This window comes from Sorex araneus, chromosome 2 (assembly GCF_027595985.1).
Source record: "Sorex araneus isolate mSorAra2 chromosome 2, mSorAra2.pri, whole genome shotgun sequence".
Taxonomy (NCBI): Eukaryota; Metazoa; Chordata; class Mammalia; order Eulipotyphla; family Soricidae; genus Sorex; species Sorex araneus.
In genome coordinates, this window is record NC_073303.1 from 349,511,635 (window position 1) to 349,527,967 (window position 16,333).

Consider the following 16,333-nt stretch of genomic DNA (forward strand, 5'->3'; position numbering starts at 1 on the left):
ATTGAAGTATGTCCTGGCTCCTTTCAAACTTCCTGTTTAGTGTGTAGGAATCTCTTCTGGCTTGGTTCAGAGACCATTAGTGGTGCTGGGTATAAAACCTGAGTCAACCAAGTACAAGTTAAGCACTAACTCTTTGTACTATACTACCAGACCCCTTTAAAACGGTTCATTTAAGGAACTCATAAAATATTAAAGCAGACTAACTAGGGGACAATATCGCATGATATTCTATGGTGATCTGAGCTATCATTGTTTTGTTACCTTTAGTTCCAACTATATAGATATAGTATGCCATATTAATAATACTGTTTCTGGTTTTGTCTGAAAATCATATACAAGTCGTTTTTCCTTTGTGATTGATTTTTTTTTTTTGTTTAAGGGGCAGGTAGGGGCTCTCCAAAGCAGTACCCCAGAGTCTGAGTGCCACTTCTAAGATATTCAGAGGACTCTTCAGAAGGATTCAATGCAAAACCCTGAGAATGTAGAATTGTTGAGTCAAGAAACACACCTTCAGTGCTGAGGTCCACCACCACCACACCTAGTAGTGCTTGGGTACAGCATAACTACAATGGTGGTGATTTATCTTCTCCAAATCTACATCTGTTCGTGCACGTGTGATCATGTGGTGCTGGGTTCAAACTCTGTCCCATAGCATGCAAAACTTCAACTCCTGGCTGTTGAGATATCTCCCCAGCCCTTAGTCATTAAATATAATGTCTTATTATTATACAAATGGTTCTTTGTTTAGATCCCCATCAGTTTTGTTTTGATTTTTCTCCAGATTAAATTGCATCCAGGAACTAACTTTTGTAAATCCCAGGTAAACTTTACAGCCTCCTCTCGATATTTGTGTTAAGAAAATACACTCTCACTTTAATATTGTCTATAATAAAACATCACTCATTTATATTTCTTGCTGTGAACTTATTTGCAAATGGAAGAAAAAAATGTCTTTTCTCCTACGATATATAAAAAGTACCAAGTTTCCTCTTTCATCTCCCAGGTCTAATTATGTTTAGAGTCCTGTCATCTCAGGGGAAAATTCACATATTTTGTATTTCTGAATCACAGGGCTAAAAATGTACAAATGCAGATGTAAAAGGCTCAAAATTACATTGATTTATAATATGTTACAAATAACACTGTTGGTTAAATCTGAGAAAGTGGAGAATGTTTTTAGAAGAGGAAACTAAGATCAGCCTAGAAGAAAGTTAAGTTCTCATAGGTTAAAATGAAAGTGAGTTCTGGTTTCTCAAACTGTCTGCTATCCTCATGCAAGGTAGAACAACTGCACAGGTATAAATGCATCAGAATAAAGATGCTTGGCTACCGATTGTATGGCATTATGGCCTTGGGAATCTTGAGAGATGACAAGATACCACCACTTTTAAATAAATCAGCAGGCTATAAACACTAAAAAATAAAAGTGACACTCAATGAGAGAAATCTTATATCAGGATACAATTTCAAAAGATAAAGATAAAGGACTTTGACATTTCTTTTATTATTTGCATACTGTTAGAAAAGATACCTTTTATAAAAATATTGTAAAATAGATATCTGAATAGCAAGTTTCTATCCTTAGGAAATCTATGCAAGTCATTTGGCCAAGACTTTTGCATTTTTATATTTCCTTTAATCAGTTATGTTAAGGATGAGATTAGTGCATGGAAAATTCTATTTTTGCAACATAGTTTTGGAAATTCTTTCGTGACAGAGGTTTAAGTCTGGTTTGTTCCAGATTTGATCCTGAGTAGTTCAGGAAATCTATACAGCCAATTGTGTCCAACATTTGTCTTTTACACCCTGGACCACCCTACACTCATGGTAATTGTTACAGAAATAAATAGCAGAGAAACGAGCAAATCCCTATACTCCAGAATTTGTTGACATTATCCTAAAGTCCTTTAGCCAACTTCACCTATTATTTCACACTATACCTACAACTCAGACCCTCGTTTGCCCATTATTCTTCCATCTTTCCACTTCACAGCCATCTTGCTCCCATTCTCTCTCTCATTATAGGTAGATCACTCAGAAAAAAATGATGTAGAGCTATTTCTTTACATATTCATTTTCATATCAAATAACTTTATTTATGCAAGAAACTAGTTATTTATATACATAACAAAATGATGCAAATCTATCTGTCTCAGTCTCATATATATATAAATAAATAAATAAATAAATATATATATATATATATATATATATATATACTCACATTCTCTCTCTCCGCATCTGGTTTCACTATAACAAAACTGTAGCATTGTAGCACTGTTGTCCCATTCTTCATCGATTTGCTCAAGCAGGTACCAGTAACGTCTCCATTGTTAGACGTGCTGTTACTGTTTTTGGCATACAGAATACGCCAGGAGTAGCTTGCCGGGCTCTGCCGTGCAGGCGGGATACTCTTTATACCTTGCCGGGCTCTCCAAGAGGGATGGAGGAATCGAACCTGGGTCGGCTTCATGGAAGGCAAAACAAGAATTAAAATAAATCTCTCATACACTTTCCATCATTTTCATTTGCCCTTGACAAGTGCAGGATTGGCCTTTTGTTGGACTCCAGTGTAGGTTCCAAATGAACAAATTCTTATCAAACAACTTGTCTTTTAAAGGTCTTTCCATCTAAGCAGACGAGCATACACCCAACTTTATTATATTGGGACACTGAATCCAGATGTTGCTTTATTTATTTTATTTACCCAAGTCCTGTCATTCACTCTAATTTTTAAAATTCATATTTGTAAATTTATTCTAAATACAGGTATATTGCTTTAATATTTGTTAACTGACTGCTTTGGTTTATTGATATTCACTTTATCCATTGTCAGATTCTTGGCCCCACAGCCACAATTGAATATGCTCAACCACTAACATCAGTTTGGGACATTCAGAAGTCTGAAATCAGCTTTACTAAACAGAAGTTAAGGTACCTTCATAGTTTCTAGAAAAGAATCAGATTCCGTGAATTTGCCAGATTTTGACAGGCTACCTCCTTCCTTCTCTGTGGTCCTTTCTTAGACATATTTTTAGAACTATACTTTGAGCAATGCAATACAAGTGATACCTTTCAGTTGAGGAAACCAAATGAAATTCAAAATAACACCAGACAGCTCATGATTATCAGTACGCTGCCTAATTTCAGAGGCAGCTTGAAACTAATAAATTCACAATAAGATCTCACATTTGACTTGAGAACTTACAAAATGATTCCTACAGAAAAACATAAAAGGGAAATAGAATCAAAGAAAAATAGACAAGTTGGCATTATTTTACTATGATAACTATTTTAGTATGATAGTTATTTTATTATAATTTTCCTCAATAATGAGCCACAATCTGAAACTCAGAGTGATTTTATTTTTCCTAAGAGGACCAGAAATTCTAGAGCATAGATTTTTTTTTTAATTTCTCTCTGTCAATTTACTATTTTAATTTGGATGCCGTTATAGACTCTGGAAATTCATGGCAGAACAAGTAAATTAAAACTCTGATTTCTGACTGTAGAAGTGGAAATAAATACTCATAGAACCAGAAAATTTCAAGAAGAATGCAGTGAAGAGGAAGATCCAGGAATGGATCACATAATGTTGTGTATAAAATGAGTAATCCCTGAGATGTTCATCGGGGAATTTAACTACAAACAGCTTACAACACACCGGTTTTGAGAATTAAGATGCAGAGTGGATTTTTACCCATGTCTCTGATTGACCGCTGGGTTTTTATTATTTGTACTGTAATAGAGTAACAAATATTTATAATATAGTTGAGTTCATATTGGAAATATTATTAAAAGTCAAATGAGAACTTGCATCTTGAGTGCAGAAAGACAAAATACAAGCTAAGCCAAATAAATAAATAAGAAATAACAACTTTTGTTAGGATTAAAATTAACCCATGTTATCATAACATAACTATAAAATATTTAGTGAGCCATTAAGATTGATGACATGCAAAGAATGAGAAAAATCTCAACACACTGGAAAAAATATAAAGGGCAACTAACATTTCAGCAATGACTGAGTCAGATACAGAGATTAATATACAAAATACTTCATTGTAGTGATATAATGTGATGATTATAGTTATATTATTATAATTTAATTTTTATAATTATGCTTGTACCATAATTATAATGATTCTCTAATAAATAAGAACAGGATTCTTTATATAAACAAAAATCTTGGTGTTAGTAAAGAAATAGGTGGCACAAAGAAATAAATTGAAATTTTAGAAATCAAAAATACATCAAAGAAAATATTTTACATGAAAACAATTGTATAATAGAGATGTCAGAAGATAAGTATTTTTAACAAGACCAAGTGAAGTAGAAAAATTAAAATTAAAATATTCAGTCTAACAAAAGAGAGATTCGTAAAAATAAATAGATACTGGTGTGCAGTTGAACAATATCAAAACCTCTTATATTCATATCATTAAAATGGCAAAAAGGTCAGAAATATGTGTGTAAACAATAAGACAGTTGAAAAAAATCAGAGCACTCCATATTTGGTAGAGACAGAACAAGTTAGACACTTATCAGATTCTAAACAGGTTAAATTCAAATACATTCATGTCCATGCACATCAAAGTTCAGAAAACTAAAGACAAAGGAAGTCATGAAGATGGAGAAAAACAATGTTATTTACTGCAGAAAATATTTCAAATAGGATGTGAAGGCTATCTGACTGTGACATCCATTATCCCATTGATCATCACATTGATTCAGCTGATCAGGCTGAGTAGGTGGGTGTCCCCTTCCTCCTACATGCCTGCATGCGTATCCCTTGGAAGCAGCTCGCTCCATCCAAGACTGCCTTTCCCTAATACACGTGTTCATTCTTTGGTAAAGGGAAGGAGAGTACCTCCGCTCTCCTGCTAGAACCTCCAAAGCATTTCAAATAACCCTGGATTTCTCAACAGTATCTATTGATACAATAGTCAATGGAATAAAATTTATAAAATTATAAAGTGAAACAATGAGCTGCAAGTGTTCTATATTCAAAGAAAATGTCTTTAAGAGATGCAGTTGTACCGAATGCCCCAGAACGGATGACTGGTTGAGGAAACTTTGGTACATCTATACAATGGAATACTATACAGCTGTTAGAAAAAAGGAGGTCAAGAATTTTGTAGTCAAGTGGATGGGCATGAAAAGTTTCATACTGAGTGAAATGAGTCAGAAAGAGAGAGACAGACATAGAAAGATTGCACTCATCTATGGTATATAGAATAACAGAGTGGGAGACTAACACCCAAGAACTGTAGAAATAAGTACCAGGAGGTTGACTCCATGGCTTCGAGGCTGGCCTCACGTTCCGGGGAAAGGTCAACTCAGAGAAGCGATCACCAACTACATTGTAGTCGAAGGCCATGTGGGGGAAGGGAGTTGCGGGCTGAATGAGGGCTAGAGACTGAGCACAGTGGCCACTCAACACCTTTATTGCAAACCACAACAGCTAATTAGAGAGAGAAAACAGAAGGGAATGCCTTGCCACAGTGGCAGGGTGGGGTGGGGGGGAGATGGGATTGGGGAGGGTGGGAGGGACACTGGGTTTACGGGTGGTGGAGAATGGGCACTGGTGAAGGGATGGGTTCCAAACTTTGTATGAGGGAAGTATAAGCACAAAAGTGTATAAATCTGTAACTGTACCCTCACGGTGATTCTCTAATTAAAAATAAATAAATTAAAAAAAAATAAAAAATAAAATAAAATAAAAAAAAAAAAGAGATGCAGTTGTAATGCTGCCCAATTGCAAGGATTAATTTTTTAGATTCATAACAGTGAACAAAATCATTAGTAAGTGTGATCCTGTGCAACTGTATCTCCTGAAATAAGATCTTCTAAAGATTTCTCCAGGCTGGATCAATAGCACAGCCTTGGCTTTCATAAGGCCAACCCATGTTCGATTCCTCAGCCCCTCTCAGAGAGCCCGGCAAGCTACTGAGAGTATGGAGCCCGCACAGCAGAGCCTGTTAAGCTACCCGTGCATATTGGATATGCCAAAAACAGTAACAATAAGTCTCTCAATGAAAGACGTTACTGGTGTCCACTCGAACAACAAATCAATGAGCAACGGGATGACAATGAAAGATTTCTCCAGTGGGAGGGAAATGATCTCAGGGAAACTTAGAACATTAGAATTGAAAGAGTAGAGTATATATTAGAACAAGTTAGATAGACTTATTCCTCACCTCCTAAATTCTTTACAACGATGACTAACTTTGTTTTAAATAGCATTATCAATAAAAGTTTCAATGTAAATAAATGCAAAATGTACAAAAATTGCAGGAAAAAAACAGAAAAGTAAAAAAACTAAATGGCAAGTTTTGCCATTTAAATGGCAAAAATATTAAATCTGGGTAGATACTAATTGTTAAACATGCACACTTTAATCCTAATAATTAATCCTTTAATCTCCCATAAATACTAAATTGAAATGCAAAGTGATGTAGGAAACAACTCAACATACATAAAAAGAAAACCAAAAAATATGCACAGTATATTAATAAGAAAGAAAAGGGAAACAAAATGTTTAGTAAAATAAAAGGATGAGGGGAGGAAGATAAAATAAATAATAACATATTTCTAACTTCTGCCAGATCAAAGATAACACAAGATAAATTATCTAGTCACATAAATTATAAAACTCAGTTAAGCAGAATTTGTTTTTCTTTTCAAAATCTCCAAGAATTTTTGCGTGCATTTTACCCCTTCAAATAAAATAACGATAGGTTAAAATCAAGTGTTACTTATTGGTTCCTCACTCCATATGCATTTGCAATTGTTTTTGTTATTTTATCTTTTTTCTAACTATACTTTATCCCGATACAAAATAAGAATATGGAAATAATAAACTATTCAGTTCTAACAAAACAATATTAAAGTGAGTTATTAATATAAAACAGTGATTTCAGAATCTATGGGCTCATTAGGAATAGTCATGCTAAATAAAGCTTAATGACTCAATCTACCCAGAAGTTTTTGACAACTAAATGTGTATATGAACCAAATTCCAATATGTCAAAGTAGTTTAAAGGAAAACTTTATTGAATTAAGGAGAAAAACAACAACAACAAAACAATTCACGATTATATTTACGATTTCAAGCCATCCTTCTCTTGGCAGTTACTGATATTATACAGGAAGTGTGAGATAGTATAGCACTCAGGTGTATTCTAGTTCAGGGTAAAATTCCTGGCATAGTCGTTTTCCCAACTATCATCAAGTTTAAGCCAGGGATCCCTGAAATACCACTAGGTTGGCCTAGACAATCCTCAGAAGCAAGGAAAACTACATTAGTTGGACCCTTACATTGAATTTCCTGCCAATTGCATAGAATCACCAGATGGAACCTTGTGGTTTCCTGAGCACTGTTTGGGAAAACCAACCTCCACAAATAAAAAAACTATTCAAAAAAAATTCTGCATGTATAATACTAAATAACCTTACTGATGGAAGGGATTTAATGGGCATTAAAAGCACATTATATCCAGTAAAAATATGATATATAACCCATTTTAAGAGCCCATGAATCATTAACCAAAATATATATTAATATGTTAGAATGAAAATATTTGAAGTTATATAGTGTGCTTTCTGATTTTGATGACACTCATCTACAAATTTATAAAAAATAAATAATGTAAGTGACAGATTTTAATCTTGCTGTATTTTAGGGAATAAGAATAATTAAAGGAATGGCCGAGAGGAGTGGTAGCAATCAGAATTTATACTTTCATGGATTAAATGAGCTAATTTTTGTAGGCACAGTGTATGGTGTCTTAAAACAATTATTATAGTAACTAAGAGGGTCAATGACCATGTATCAACATGGAAGAGATTTAAAAAATATGAAATAAAATTAAAAATATTGTAAGAATTACCAAACGTATTTAAGAGACACAAAGTAATCACACAGTGTTGGAAAAATAAAGCTAATATACTTGCTCCACAAAGGGTTGCCAAAAACTGCCTTATTTTGTATAAACAAAAACAAAATCAAACAAATCCCTCACAATATTTGTCATGTGTAATCAAGTAATGCATAGTAAAATGAGTTAGGCCTGTAGAGTCTAGAAGTAGACATTAGAATATACATTTTTTGAATTAATTTTTGACAAAGATAAACAGGAAATCTAATTCACAAAGGATCGTTTTCTCAAAAATACTGTTGTGTTAATTGGACCTTCATATACAAACAACTACCTTATTTTAAATAGATCTGATTCAAATCATGGATTTTAATCTGAAAGGTAAACTTTCTAAATGAGAACAAGGAGAAGTAATTTGAAATCTTGGGATAGGTAATGAGTTTTAAAATATGACACCAGAACACAATCCATAACAGAAAAAAAAGGGTATACTGAACTTTATTAAAATTTTAAAGATCTCTACAAGACATAGTTAAAAGAATGAACATATAAGTCTTAAACTAGAAAAAATATTTATAACCACATACATAGCAATGTATCAAAAATAAACAAAAAACATAAACCTAGACTTTACATAATAATTTCTGGAGAAATTATATAAAAGTATAAATATATGTTAGTATAAAATTATGAAATATAAATAATTAGCAAGATTATTCCCAACCAAGATTGGCATATATTTAATACAAAACTTCCAAAGAAGTAAATCCAAAGAAGATATACCAAAGGCAAAAGAGCACAGGATATAATTAACAGGAATTACGGGCATTATAGAAATCCAAATGAAAACCATGGTAAATTGCAATAAAAGCATGGTAAATTACAATTACCTATCCATAAGGACACTTTGAAAGTAAAGCAAATACATCACTATCATGCTTGTTTATATATATGGAATTTATAACATACACACATAAGATGTCAAACAACTAGAATTTATAACATACACACATAAGATGTCAAACAACTAGAATTTATAACATACACACATAAGATGTCAAACAACTAGAATTCTTATATATCCATGATGAAATTTAGATGACACAGTTATTTCAGAAATTGCTTTTGCAGTACTCTTTAAGTAAAACATACGCTTATTATGGGCTACTGAAATTTAAATCCCAATTGTTCATTCTGGCTTAAGACATAGTCATAAAACAACCTATCTATGAATACATATAGTCAAGCTATTAATAATTGATCCAAACTATAAACAAAGCAGTGTTTGATGAGAGAATGGAAAAACTGTAGTAAAAAATATTACATAGAATATAATAACATACTATTTTATTTTAAAAGGAAATATATTACAGGTGCATGAAGCAGCATCAATTAATCTCAAGGGATTTGTTCCTATAGACAAGCCAGTCTACCAAGGCTATGTACTATGTGACTCCATTTATGTGACACTCTGGAAAACACAAAAATAGAGCAACAGACAGTACATCTGCGATTGTCTTATGTTAGGAACCTGTGGGAAGTTTTGGAAGATATGAAACTCTTGTATGTCTTGATTCTTTGGGTACCACTCACATTAAAACCAAATGGGCTAGGGGCTGGAGTGATAGCACAGCAGGTAGGGCATATGCCTTGCACGTGGCCAACCTGGGTTCAATTCCCAGCATCCCATATGGTCCCCCTAACACCGCCAGGAGTAATTCCTTAGTGCAGAGTGCCAGGAGTAACTCCTGAGCATTGCCGGGTATGACCCCCCCCAAAAAAATCGGGCTGGAGAAATAGTACAGCAGGTGTGTGCCTTGCATACAGCTGACCTGGGTCAGTTCCCAGGACCCTATATGATCCCCTAAACTCTGCAAGGAGTGATTCCTGAGTGCACAGCCTGGAGTAAGCCCTGAGCATAGCTGGGTATGGCACAAAAAGAAAACAGTGATGTCACCCTGTGAAATGGACCCAATAATATGAATACAATTGCCTGTTGCAAAACATTCTGAAGACCGGTTTACGCTGGTGTTGTCTTTGCCTCTGACAAGTAGGAAGCAAGTGGGTTGTTCCAACAGGCAGAGTCTATCCTCCATCCCTATGCTTCAAACCAAACTCATTTGTGATATTTCAAGTTTAATTACTAGAGAAATTTTATTTAGCTATAGACTAATGGTTATTTAAAATGTCACTTTGAAGAGATTGTTGTATGCACGGAAATCACAATAATACTGACATATTCAAAAAAGAGTGAAATTGAAATGGAGTGATAGGCTAACAATTTAAATATTTTAAAATGAAATGAGCAACCACTTCATGACAGACTATTGATTAACACAGAAAGCAATATTCGGGGAAAAGCTTTCGTACCCAGAAGCTAAGCACCCCAAATTACCTGGTGGTTCTTGTAATACAGTTCCAAAGCGATAGAAATAAAGGGGCTGTGATAAGACAGTTTGCAACACCTTGGACTCCAAATCCCTAAGGTCTCTGAGATATTTTCTAAGTTTGGCATTTAACACTTCAAATATGAGCACATTTATTTTATATTTTAGTTGCTACTCTCCATGGAAGACCAACGCTTTCTCCTCATTTCTCAGAGAAGTCAACTCCACGTTGGGCCATTCAGAAATCTGGATTGCTCTTGCACTGGTCTTCTGAATTCCCTGAGTGATTTAATGAACCGGCCTACCCTGTACATATACGTGAATAAATTTTATATTGTACAAATTATACTGCATGCTAATATGATTATAGTGTTCCCTACCCTAATAAGTCTTTTCATATTTCCACATGACGGGCATAGGTTTTAATGAAACCTCTCTATTTAGGAGACCTGAGACTTATACCAAGGAGGTCATATTCAATCTAAACTATTGTAGTATATGCATGCCAAGTAATGTCTGTTCCCTTTAGATATTTGTCTTCATTTAAATATTGTTTATGAATCATTATTACTAAAGAAAATCTTGGATAGTGTATAAGTGTCCTGTGCTTTCTAGTAATGGACTTCATGTGTAGAGGGCAAGAGAATGCCAGAGCCTTCATGTATCAATAAGATGCAAAGCTGAGACAGCATGGACTTGGGTTTTAACACAGACTGCTATAAGATGCCACTGCCACAGAATCAGCTAAATGGAGTAAAATGTGTGCTTCACATCCTGGAGGTCCAGTTTTGATCCCAAATAGACAGCTCCCTTTGTCCCCAAACCAACCTAGCACTGCTAAGGAAATATCCTGAGAACAAAACCAGAAGTAGCCTTTGAGATCTGCTATGACTCGCAAACAGAAGGAAGAAAAAAACAACCAACAAAGTTCATCCGTGGCACTGCTATCTTAGGAACCCATGGTGGGGCTTTGTCTGTCAAGGGTTTTACACTAGACAGTTCCTTCTTGGTTTTGAGAAATTAAAGCAGATCTAGTGTCACAGACATGTCATAAGATTCCTCTTAAGCCCATGTGCAAAATCCTATCAGTCATGGATATTTCCTACAGACATTACATTGGAGCCATTCACATTAGCTGTGTTGATTATAGACGGTCTTGAAGAGGTTAACATTGGTAGTAGGCTAGAATCCTAAACTCTCTTGCGTTTTCTTATCTGCAGAATGGTGATGAAAATAGTACCTACCTGATAGAGATTTTGAACTTTAAATTAGTTAGAAAAAAAATATTGTGTACTAGAAGTTTTCAGAAATAGAGGCCATGTCAATGGGAAAGTAAAGATACAGAAACACTGAAGAAAATCACAATTTTTATTATTTTATTTTGCCTAGGGCTAGATCAGCACATCTAAACTAATTCCGTTGTAAGAAGGATGCTGTATCCAATGGCCTCAGATAATGATTATCAGACCTACTCCATTTTAGTTGCTTTTTGTTGTTTTTTAATGGACTTATGGGTTTTTCAAAACTGATGAAATATAATAGGATACTAAAAATGAATAAATTATTGAATACACAAATATATAATAAATATAATTTAAACAGCAACATTTCTGCATTTTAATTCTTCAATCTATGAAATCCTATGTAGTTTGCCACTGAAAAAGATTTCCATGGTTTATCATACTCTAAACCAGTGAATTAATTACTACTGTTCAAAAAATAGTCTTTTCTTATGAGGGGCTATATCTAGTGGTACACAGGGGTTACTCAGAGGATAGAACCCTGGTCAACCACTTGCAATGAAATCACTTTTACCACTGTACTATTGCTCCACCCCACAAAAGGAGATTTTTTTGTACCATAGTAACCGCCTCCTCCAGCAAGGTATAATCTTGTTTATTATTGATATTATTTGTTATAGATCCTTATGAGAATCTTTGACACATATCACAGGCCAATCCAAATTAAGGTCTCCTGTCAGATTCTATAGAACACTGGCAAATGCTTTCCAAAAATAGGACCCCTCTGCATTTTCCTTTACGTACCAAACTTCTCCTTTAATTGTCATAACCTAGAATTATATAATCACACTGACCAGAAAATGACTCCTTTGGTTTATATGTTTATTGCATTATTTTCCTATTGAAATATTATTGGTAGAATAGCAGATGGATAGACACAATATTATTTTGCTAAATTTTCACTAATTTATTTTTAATTTTGTGATAGCACAGCGGGAAGGGCATTTACCTTGCACGCCACCGACCCGGGTTTGATTCCTCCATCCCTCTCGGAGAGCCTGGCAAGCTACCAAGAGTATCTTGCCCGAACCTGGCAAGCTACCCGTGGCATATTTGATATGCCAGAAACAGTAACAAGTCTCACAGTGGAGACGTTGCTGGTGCCAGCTCGAGCAAATTAATGAGCAATGGGATGACAGTGACAATGACAATGACAGATAACATAGTTACAATAGGGTTAGCATTTGTAGTAATGATGTACATAATTATCTCACTTCATCAAAGACCCTCCACCAACATCTGAACATTGTTTGCAGTTCACCAACAGAGATGTAGTTTGAAAGACTGAAAATAAAACTGTAGTATTATTAACAAATTGAAAAAATCACAGATATCTTAATTCCTTCCCTAGTAAAACTTTCAAGTAGATTTTTCCACAATTTAGCCAATTAACCTTGCTAAGTCACCATACCTCATCTTTTCTCAAATGTTCACTTTTAGAAATAGTAGCAAAGCCACTAGTCAGTTTAGTGTTTCCTTTTACAATTATGCATTTTGTCTCAAACACATCCTAAGAAACAAAATTGATTTTATACAATCATGTTAAAGTTAATTGACCTCTAGTCTTTTGAAGTCTTCACCCTAATGGGTCAAAATTAATAAAAATATATCTCCACAGTCAGAGAATATTCAGGTCTTTAAGGCAGGCAACTTGATGGCATAAGATGAAAATTGTGTTGGTAGAACATTAATTTTGTAATAGATTAATCACTCTGATCTACTGTAGGAGTGTAGCTTTTGTTACATCTCTTACTGCCTTTGTTTATCCATTTGTAGCAACAAAATTATAATTTACCTATTATTATAAAGCTATATTTTAAGGCACCTTTGAAAGTATATAATATAAACACATTTTTGTTTGTTTGTCCTTGTTTTGTAATGTCCTTGTCATCAAGATTTTATAAATGTGGCTTCATTGCACACCTGAAATTAACAGATACTTCTTTTGATATATGTTTAAATAAATTTGGACCAGAACAGTTTTTCCATATCCTTACCTGACTTCACATATATGAGGCCACCATAGTTAAGCCACCTGGCTGATATTATAAAGTCCCCTATAGGGACACTTGTATTTGCCCAGATGTTTATATCAAATGTTTTATATCTAAATACAAAACTCAGTAATGACTAAAGAAGAACAACTTTGTCCAATGATGCATGTTTCTGTCAGTGTATAGGGCCACATTCTTTAACCACTGAAGCAATAGCTCTTCCAGGACACTCACTGATTTCATTTGTCACTTTATTGTCAGAGTCAGAGGAGTGAATTAAAGCAGGAGCTGTCATTGTCATTTTTTGAGAGCATTCCTTTTCCAAGCCCAGTTTATAGTTTGCTGTTTCAATGGATAGAAAAGCATTTCTTAGAGAAAATTTGGTCTTTTCCTTACCTCATGACCTTCCCTTCTTCTGAAACATCAAAATGCCGTTCCACAAATGGAACTCTTCAAAGCCACTGTTTCAAAACCAGGATATGCACACTAGATACAATAGGCAGTCACCTTCTCTTGTATATAATAATTAGTCTAGCTTGAGGAGAGGTGGATAAAAGAACAACTGAGGGTGATAAAAGCTACCAAATTGGTTGAGCTCCTCTTGATACTTAGAAACTCCTGTTCCTAATTGTGTATGCTTAGTAAGGTCATTACTAAAACAAAAGATTCCTCTTATATAAAATAATAATAGTAATGGTGACAAAAAAGACACTCCTTCTAGGTTTACCCAGTATGATTTGCAAAATAAACTCCTCTAGGAACTGATGAGATAGTACAGGAGTTAGGGTACATGTCTTGCATGCTGCCAAACCCTGTTTAATCTTCAGCCCCACATAGTAGCTACAGAGGCAAGAATAAAAATAAATCTCATGTATAATCTTTCTGTGAGTTCATGCCTAATGACAAAAATCTGTCCTAACTCCTACCCCCAAAAAATGCTGGCCCCACTCAACCAGTTCAAGAGTGGTAGAATCATCAACATTGCTACAGTGGTTCTTATTAGTCCATAGGAAACTGCCCAAAAGTTATAAAACTATGAGTTATTAGAAACTAAAGTATTAAGAGTATCATTGTCTTTGGGTATAATTATTAGAAGATGTTTTTCAAGGTCAATTATGGGAGAATAATACTGCCATATTTTCCATATATACATATTATGGTAGGATCATCCTCAGATTATAAACACCTAGTTTCTAGAAAGTAGAAACTACAAGTGAAAAGATAATGACATGTCTTCTTGTCCTTTGCCTTCCTTTATAGCAATATGATTTTAGCACTACTTCATCAAACCAAAAAAAAAACCCTATATTTTATTTTGGTTTATTTTATTAAAATGTTTTATCTATTGTTAGTGTTTAACAAGATATTATTCTCAGTGTTTTAAGTTTTTAATATATTTTAATTATAGTTACAATGTTATTAAAATGGATCTGCAGAAATCATTTTTTCTCGTGTCAGAGGGCACAAAAGAAATAATCCAAATTCTCAGAGGCTGTAGAAATAATCAAACAAGCACCAAGCTGATCAATAGGAGAAAAGTGAAGAAAATTTTATTAACAATATGTATAACTCACCTACATGTATTTAGATAGAATTATAGAATTCTAAGTAGTTTAACTAAAGCAGAGGATTGGAAAGAAAATGAGGTGGTTAGTTAGAAAGACTATCAGGGAAAAGAAAAAGAAGGAAAACAATTATGTACATTTTTTTCCTTCTCCAAAGATAAATGATAAGGAAATTAGGCCAAAGGAGATACCCTTCAGAGAAATGTTTCCACATAAATATGATTTTTTCTTGGGCCATTTCTGAAAGTCCTGATTAGGATAAGGATTAATTGGATCTCAAGGGGTCACAATGGAACACCCACATGTCTGCCAACTGTTTTATTTCTTTATATTCTACGTGAGTGAGATTACCCAGGTAGTTTTCTTTGCCATTCTGACTTATTTACCATAATATAACTTTATTCATTTCCTTCCAAGCAGTAACAAAGATCAATGTTTCATTCTTTTCAGTAGCTGAGTAGCATTCCATTGAGTATATAAACATACAAATCCATTCATCACTTGATTTTTCCTATGAGATAACTTCCAAATTTTGGCTATTGTAAATTGTGCTGCAATGAACATAGATATAAACATATTTTTGCTTTTGTATTTATGAAATTGTGTTTTTTGATTAGATACTTAGAAGCAACTCCCTATTATTGATTGCCATGATAATTTACAACATTTTCTCATCTGTTTAGGTAAAATTTATGGATCAAGTTAAAAGAAAAAATATCATGTCACATGTCCTTGGTTGTGTCCTCTGCCACCATATCCTGGTGCAAAAGCATTTTTCTTACATTCTTTTAATAATGTTGGCATAGCTCGTTAGAATTTAGGGAGAACAAACCACATTATACATGGCATGCAAAATTTTCCTACTGGTTGATAAAAGACTTTGTCACCTCTCAAAGTGATAGCTGTCTCAGGAAACCCCACTGACCATGAGCCTGGAGGCCAGAGAAATTCATTAAGTGGTGTATTCTGTGCACAAATTTAAAGGGGGCCTCTGGATGACAATCATAACTGCTAGGTGAGGCAATAACCTGCAAAATATATAAAAACAAAGCAAAAATTTTCCTTTATTGGATTTCTCAATTCTACTCCTCTACACTCCCTGGGAGAATGAGAAAAAAAATAGAGAAAAAACAAAAACATATGTAAAATTTCACTATCTCAGCCATTAATGTTAACAAGGCTGTGGGGGGAATTGCATGGATTCAG